The following is a 9,816-nucleotide window of genomic DNA, read 5'->3' on the forward strand; positions in this document are numbered from 1 at the left end:
TCGATAATAATCGTTGAATTGATTATTAGTATTATTATTATTATTAGTTAAGTGTATTTAATTATATCTAATTGTTTAAATAATTGATCAAAAATAATAATTAAAAAAAATTTTTTTTTTAAAACTTATTAAATACTGTACTATCAACACTTGCTTGTCTAGTTTAAATTAATTTGAAATAATAAATATATCTAATTAATATTTTTAGATAATTAATTAGTTACAGTTAATCAAAAATAATTTTCTATCTATATTTTTATTTACTATTGTATCAACAAAAAAAAAATTAAAACTAATAATATTGTATATTATAATACAGTAATTAGAGTGTATATACAAATATATATAAAATACTAATAATAATTATTATTATTTCAATTATTTCAATTATAATTTAATAACTAATTATAATTATTTATTTATTTCAAATAATTTAATAACACTAAAAATTTTTTAAAAAATAATATACTAAAACTAATTTGATTTTTTTTTGGTATAATAATTATTTGAAAACTAATTATAATAATTTATTTTAATGTTTAATAACTAATATATATACTAAAACTAATTAGATTTTTTTGTATAATAATTATAGGCAATCGTTACAATCAATGGCAATGCTATATACAATACTGTTGACGGTTTAATCCACTGTTTGATTAGCAATGGATAATCTCTTGAGATAATCCCTATAATATCGCTATTGTTTGATTGGTTGGCCGACCCAACTAACTGTTGACTACGTTTAGCCATAAAAAATTGTACCAAACATTGATGGGCATCGGGTCGTCGGCCACTATTGGCCAGCACTGGTAGTCTATTGTCTAACCAATCGTTGAAACTATCCAACTGTTCGACATCACTGGCCGTCAAACTCCATGTGCTCATCGATTGTATTAGTTGTCTAGTGGTAGGCCTATCCCTGTCGTTGCCGCTAATCATCTGATATGTCAATCGTTTAATAATATCTCGTTTTTTATCAACAGTTTGTTTCATATAATCAGTTGGACTGTAAGTATTCAAAAAAAAAATTTAATTAAAAAAAACAATAATTAATTAATTAATAATTTTTTTTTAAATAAATTATAAAAAAAATAATATAATTTAAAATAACAAAAAAATATTATTATAAAAAATATAGATATTTCCACAAAAAAAAATTCCTAAAAAATTTCAGTATATAATTAATATTATTATTATTTTACAATTTATTTACAGTTAGAATATAAAATAATTTTTTTAAATCTATTAAAACTAAAAAAATAACTTAAAATTTTAATCAAGATTAATTGAAATTAAATTTTTAGTATATAATAAACATTAATTTTCTATCCAAAAAAATATAAATAATTTTTTTAAATTATATATTTAAACAAAATTAAATTAAACAATACATACGTATAAAAGTTAAACAATTTGGTGGCTATTATACCCAGACTATAGATATCAGATTTCGGGGTATATTTGCCATCAAATACTTCCGGTGCCCAATATCTACCTGTACTGTCATCAGTACGGCTACTGTTGTTATTTTGACCTAACGTTTCCAAAGCACCGGTAGTTTGTTGTTGTTGTCTGACAGTTGCGGCGGCGGTAGCTAAACCATAGTCACTAATCTTACAATAGTTACCCGACTGGGGGCCCGACATATCTAAAAAAATATTTTCCGGTCTAAGATCCCGGTGCACAATCGGATCGGGTTTTAATGTATGCAAATAATTTAGTCCAATAATTAGCTCTTTCATTAATTCCGATGCTAAAAAATAATCAATTTGATGGACTGGTAGTAGCTGTGGACTATCGTTAGGTGTGTCCCCACCATCATCTGGAAATAATAGTAACTGATTTTTCAATCGGATAATATCCGATAAATTTGGTGCCATAGGATTGTAGGCAATTTGTAAGCACAGGTAGGCATCCATTTCCCACCAATGGCTGGCATAGTTGACCACATAATCCCTGCTTAAATCGGATACAATTTGTAGCTCCGGTAGTATTATATCTATATTTTTATAAATTTTTGTATATAAAAATTTTTTACAAAATATTAGATTATTATTAATAAAAAAAAAGTTTTAGTTTTGTAATATTAATAATAAATAGTTATTAGTATTATACACACACACACAAAAATAAAGTTAAAATTTTTTTATAATAAAATAAATTATATATAATATCTTTTAGAAAATGTTAATATTAAAATTTATATTTGTTTTTTTTTTAATTATTTACTTAAAAATAATTTTTTTATTTATATATTATTTGTATATTATTAGATTAAATTTTTTATATTAATATATGGTATTTTTAAAAAATAATAATCTAATATTTTGTAATAAAAATTATTAAACTACATTAAACTAAAATAAATATCCATATAATAAACGTTAAATAGTTATAATATTTATTTGAATTAAAAATCTACAGTTTTCAATAAACAAATATTATATATAATAATAAATAAATTTATTTATAATTTTATTTGAAAATAATTTTTGACTAAATATTTTATTACTTTAGTTAAAATAATTTATTAGTTTTAATAGGCACACAGTTACTATCTATTTAATAAATTAATAAAATATAGTATTTATTTCACTAATTTTATCAGATAATTAAAAACTTACAGTTTATATAATTATTTATTTAATTAATTAGTATAGTTAATAATTTTTATATATTTAAAAAAATTAATAGATTATTAATATCTTAAATATATTTAGGATTATTGTTATATTATAATAATAAAAAAAGTTTTTAAATAAATAAAATAACAATTAAATGAGTGTAACTTTTTTAAATGATTTACTAATATATTATAAAATAAATATATAAAAAAAATTATAGTTTTATTATTAGCATATCATATGTATATTACTTTAATTAAATAGTTGTCTAATTAATATATATTTAAAACTTTTTATTAATTAATTAATAATAATATTAAAATTTAAACAAAAGTATAATAATATTATTATTTAGTATTTTTTTAATTAAATTTAATTAAATTTTTTTAGTTTTTTTTAAATAAATTATTTTTTACTTACTTTCAATTGGTATACGTTTAATGGCATAAAATTTTTGCTTGGACCTATCATACCCCCGATATACCTGTCCACCAAATCTACCCGATGATGATCCAATATGTTCAATATTATCAAATTTTCTATTAAAACTAATTAAATTTTTACTATTATCATCATGGTGATTATTATAATTATTATCATTGAAATTTTTACTTATTGAACTATTTAATGATAAAGTATCAAGCTCATTATAATTATTATTAGTATAACTATGATAATAATCATCATCATAAAAATTTTTATTATCATCATCATCATAATTATGATTTTTATCTTGATTAATTTTATTATAATTATTATTATTATTATCAATACTATTAGTATCATTGTTTATATCTCTACTACCATTACTACTACTATTAGAATCTAAATCAGCTAGTACATTTTTATTATAATTATTATTATTATAATTATTATTATTATTTAGTAAAATAACCTTGTTGCTAATTGTTGTTTCAAAAATTCCACTATCATTCATATCGCTGTCAATCATATTATTATTATTATAGTTATCATTAATAATAGTGTCATTCAATAAATTATTATTATTATTATTATTATCACTAATAGTAATATCCATTTGACATAAGTATCGGGTTTTTAATTTACAATCGGATTCATCAAAATAGACTTCTAGTGAATAGGGCTGTCCATTGTCGACATCGACATCACTATCATCATTGAGGGCACCGGTAGTCAAAGTTATGGAAAAGTCATGAAAATCCCGTTCCCTATGATTTTTCCCGTTAATCACGTGCACTGTTTGGTATGTAATACGATAGTCACGGGCGTACAGATCGTACAGATTTCGGTAATCACTGGGTTCTAGTGACCGGAATATTAGTTTAGCTAAACTACTACTACTACCCGAACCGTTCGGATCGGGACCCGATTCCCTTACTACTGGTACTACTGGTACTAATCCCGCTGCAAATAGCGATACGGTTTCACTACTACTACTACTACTAGTAGTAGTTGGCAACACTACACTACTAGATCCCGATGATGATGATGATGATGATGATCCCGGGATCATCAAAACAGGACGTTCGGTAATATCCGGTTTTTCATCTAATAGATTATGACAATAGTAGATAGTGTTGGCCGGTTGGGTCAAAAAATACAATTCATACATATTATTGTAGATCATCTGAACGTTAGACAACTCTATCATTATGGGTGTTGTCACTACAGTAGTGTAACAGTTATTGTTGGCACCGGTAGTTAGATTATTAGGATCGGTAGTCGTCAGCAGCAGCTTAGGCCACATATATACCCGACGGTCGCGGGTCAGTGCAAAACATGAATTATGTTCGCATAAAATATAGGTAATCTGCTGTAAGTCCTGTCCCACTGCTGTTGTTAGCCTAACCTCCCGGGGCTGGCACTGATCAGGGCTATCGCCGCCCCAGGCATACAGCCGGCCCCGGGATGTCAGCGCCAAACAATGYTGGTGTCCGACACCTATCTGGACAACTTCTAGGCCATCGAAATACCCGATTCGTTCGGCCGGCATATAGTCATAGCTACGGTACTCGCGACACAACTGTCCGAAATTATTTCGTCCAAAACCGTATACACCTCTACTATCATCAGCATCGCCGCCGCTTAAAGCAAGTACAAAGTTAAAGCCCGTAACAAACTCTACAACCCCTCTACCGCACAGTTCCCGTATTAGTTGCGGGTTAGGGTTATCCCGTTTGTAGCGACCCGTAGCTGTCATACCTATACCGTAGACTCGGTCCGACCGTTTGGTCGTAAACAATATGTTTTGGTCGTCAATACCGATAAACACGTAAAACTTGCTGATATCACGTTTCATGGGATTCCCGATATGGCCACTAATGGCAAACTTGTCTAATAATTTTTGTGACATTTTTTTGTTGTTGATATTATTATTAAGTTTTTTTAAAATTTTAATTACAAAACTTAATATATAATTATTATTATAATAATTAATAAAATTATTAATTTAATACATTAAATATCGGGAAAAAATTATTTTTTTTGGTTGCAATTAGTTTTGTTGTTGACTTAATAATTATATAATAATTAAATATTTATATCTAAAAAACAATTAAATCACAAAAAAAATTTTTTTAGAAAATTATAATAAACTTTTTTTWAAAAACTTAATATTATTTAATTATTATTATTATTATTATTATTATTATTAAAACATTTTGTTGTGTGTGTTGAGTATAAATATAATACTAATAATACTAAATATGATATTATTTTTTTAGATAAATCACATAATTTTTTTTATTATTATTTTTWTAGATAATTCACATAATTTTTTTTRTWTGTTTTATTATATAGTCTTAAATAATATTAAATATTATTATCACTGTTGTTGTTATCATTACATTTGTGGTTGAAATGTCAATAAATATAATATTATTTTTTATTAATTTATGATAAAAAATATATATATTGTTTGTTAACAGTKTAAGAGAGAGWGAGAGAGAGAGAGAGAGAGRGAGAGAGAGAGAGAGAGAGAGWGAGAGAGAGAGAGAGAGAGRGAGAGAGAGAGAGAGTTATTAAGCAAAATAAATAACACACATATTATTATTATTATTAWTAWTAATTTAGACAATTATTTATTATTATTATTTTCATATACAATATATATATATATATAATATTTTTCTACTGTATATTTCTACAGTCAATTGATTATATAAATAATAAATTTATTTATTTTATTATTATTATTATTATATTTGATTTGTTGGTTGAATTCAATTCAATGTTTGCATAATTTTTTTTACTACTATTTTATTCAAACACTTATTATTATTAATAATATTATTTGATTTAGACTTTTACAGGTAAACTAAAAAATAAAGTATTACTTAAGTTATTATAAATATTTTATTTAAAAATTATTATTATTTGCAGTGATTTTCCTCGTATTGTACTCTCTCTCTCTCTCTCTCTCTCTCTCTCTCTCTCTCTCTCTCTCTCTCTCTCTCTCTCTCTCTCTTTCAACAATATAGCTGTATATATAAGTAATAATAATAATAATAATAATAATGTCATTATATTTTTATAATAGCAATAAAAAAAGTACTGAAATCGTGATTTAACTCTTAAATATATAAATATATATATTATATATATTATTTATTGTTTGCACATATAGTTTATAAGTTATTTTTATCTACATTACGATAATAATAATAATAATAATAATAATAATTGCATATTAAAGTAATGTACTGTAAAAAAATTTAATTTTTATTTTATACACAAAAAAATACTAATAATTTGATAAATTTTATTTTATAGCATATTATAAAATAATTGTAATATTTTTTTTGTGTTGTTAATATATAAAAGAAAAATTTAATATTAAAACTTTATTAATTAAAACTATTTTTAAATAATATAAACTAGTTAAAACATTTTATAATATATTTTTTATAAAAATATATCAATTTTTATAATTAAAAGTTTTTATTATATAAATGCAACTTTTATTATTATTACTATTAACTATTAATTTATAAGCTATAATAAATACTCTATGTATTAATAATTATAAAATTAATAATTATAAAAATAAATAATTTTATAATAAATAGAGTCATAGTGCTTAATCTAATTATATTAAATTTTTATAAAACATTTTACATAAATAAAATAAAATATAATTAAAATGTTATAGTCTTTTAATTTTAAATAAGGGTAAAATAAACGACAAATTACTAAAAAAAATATTTACTATACTATAAACAAACACTATAAAGATATAAATATTTCTATAAAATTTTAGTATAAATATTTTAAAAAAATAATTATTTTATTTTTTTAAAATAATAATTTAATTAGTATATTATTTGTCCTTTAATATTAATAATAATAATAATAAATTAAACAAACAAAAAATTAACTATTAAATACAATTTATTTTTTTTAAATTATTTTTTAAACTGTAAATTATTAAATAATTTTAATTGAATAAATTAATTACAAAAATAACATTTAAAAGTTTATAGAGTGAAAGATACTGGATGTTTAATTTTAATTTAGATTTTAATTTTTAATATTTGTTTAATTAAATTTAATTGAATTGAATAATCAACAACAATAACATAAAACAAAAATTATTGATTACATTATTATTTTAATAGTTATTAATATAATAACTTTAATACCGGTATATAATTAAACATATTTTTTTAAATAAAAAAATGTACAGTATATTAACTTAAAAATTAAAATAATTAAAAAAATTTAAAAAAATCTATATTGATATTTTAATATGAGGTTGTACAATTTGCAATTGTTGTCGATGATAATTATTTTTAATAATTTGTTTCATGGATAATTTAGTTTTCTTATTATTATTATCGCTATTAGTATTACTACTACTACTACTACTAGGAGTAGTAGTAGTAGTAGTAGTAGTAGGGGTAGTAGTAGTAGTAGGGGTAGTAGTAGTAGTAGGGGTAGTAGTAGTAGTAGTAGTAGTAGTAGTAGTAGTAGTAGTAGTAGTAGGGTTATCAACTGCATCAGCAACATTTTCAGCTAGTTGCTTTTTGAGATAATTATTATTCAATGTATAGACAAACTTAGCCAGATCAAATATATATATCATATTGAAACCAAACCATAGGCTAATTAAACTGGCAATCATACATAGATATTCTTCCATGGTAATTTTCAGGGAAATTTCATTGTAGATAGTATGCGACAGGGATTGTCTAATAACTGCCATATAGTATTTATCGGATGACGATTCGACCATGCTAGTTTTATCTAAGCGATAAATTTCCTGGTAACATTCCAAACGATTTGAACAATACCAACGACATTGCTTATTGTATCTAGTTAAGTTACTTGAAGCTTGATCTAGGTTACTGGCAAATTTCAATGTACTAGACATATTATAGCATAATTGTTGACCAGGGTACATTTGATAATCGCGTACATATCTGCGGTGTGTACATAACCGTCGGCAACCGTGTTTAGCTTTACCGTACAGACACCTACTGCTACCCAAATAGACGTAATTTATGACTACTGCCCGATAGTAATAGATTTCGTAGGATTTGTTAAATTGGAAAAATTGTTGAAAAATTTCGAAATATTTTGCCGCGTAATGTATACGCATATATGGGTCCAAATTGGCCAGTTTACGCACCCTGATGCGTACGTAAGCCATGTTATTGTTTGGGACACTGTGTTGTCCCTGGAAATGGCCATCAATTGTATTGGCAAACATTGTTACGCACAGTCTATGCGTATCGATTGTCAGCAACCATTTGGACCATTGGCTACAATCAGTACTAATATTATTATTGTTATCATTAATACTATCATCATTAGGTTGGATAACCATACATGTCAACCATGTATCTACCGGTGCCAATAGTCTAGCTTGGTCAGCTATTGAAAAATTTCTATTCAATATCCAATTGATATAATTAATTTCATTGACAGTCATATTGTTGATGATGTTGTTATGGTATGATTTGTCCAATATTTCCGTCAAAAATGACTGTTTCAATACCAATGCTTTTTGCACGCAAACAGTAATACCGGGCAATATTAGACTGTCCTCTGTATGATACCGGAGATTAGTAGTCGTATCATAGCTATAGTATAGTCTACTTATACGATAGATTTGATACATACAGCCCATTGAACATAGTATTAGATATAATGATTTAAATGTTAATTTTGTGAATTTCATAATTATTTTTCTTTAAAAAAATAATTATTTTAATACCAATTTTAACTGTTAGTACTGTTATGATGATAACCAAAATAAAATTAGTTTATTTTTAAACGTATATAATAAACAACTTGAATATAATAGTTAACAAAAATTTTATTTTATTTTTTAAAAATAATTAATTTTTAATGATAATAAATATCAATTAGGATTATAATAGTAAAACATTTATTATTATTATATTACATATATTTTCTATTGCTTTATATTATTTAATGATTATAATAATAATAATAATAATACAGTAATAACTTTAATAATAATATGATTCATATATTTTTGTTTATTAATTATTATAATAATAATATCATTTGATATGATATTATTTACTAAAAAATTATTAGTCTATGATATCGCTACTAATGATTATTTAATGTACTGTATTTATACCGTAATATAAATATATTAATAAATATTTTTATACAAATATTTATTAAATAATAATTATAAAGTTGTTTATTAAACTAAAAGTTTATTTATTGTTAATTTACTGTACTATTAGTAAAAATATATTTAATATAAAATAAATTGTTTTTTTAAAAAATAATATTTATAGTGATATTTATTAATAAAAATAAAATCTATTACTTTTATTTTCAGATGATTATATTCATAGAGTACTATAAAATAACATGAAATAAATAATTATTATTTAATAAATTGATTTTAATGTAATATAAAAATATTTATTACAAAAATAATATATTTTACATGTTTTTTTTATTGATTATTTTTAGATATTTATTAAAACATTAACAATTAATTTTACTTTTTAATAAATTTAAATTATAAATAAATATGTCAATATATCAATATTAATATTTTTTTTAATAATAAATATAAATACATGTAAAATCAAATATATTTTTTTAGTTATTATAATTTTAGTTGAAATTAGAACTATAAAATTTAATTAATTAGTATTAACTGTATTAATTTTACTTTTTATTATTATTGATATTTTTATTGATCCAATCAATCTTG

Source organism: Oppia nitens, unplaced genomic scaffold, assembly GCF_028296485.1.
Source record: "Oppia nitens isolate AA-2021 unplaced genomic scaffold, nextdenovo-longstitch-racon4-pilon3 scaffold21_pilon_pilon_pilon, whole genome shotgun sequence".
NCBI classification, from domain to species: Eukaryota; Metazoa; Arthropoda; class Arachnida; order Sarcoptiformes; family Oppiidae; genus Oppia; species Oppia nitens.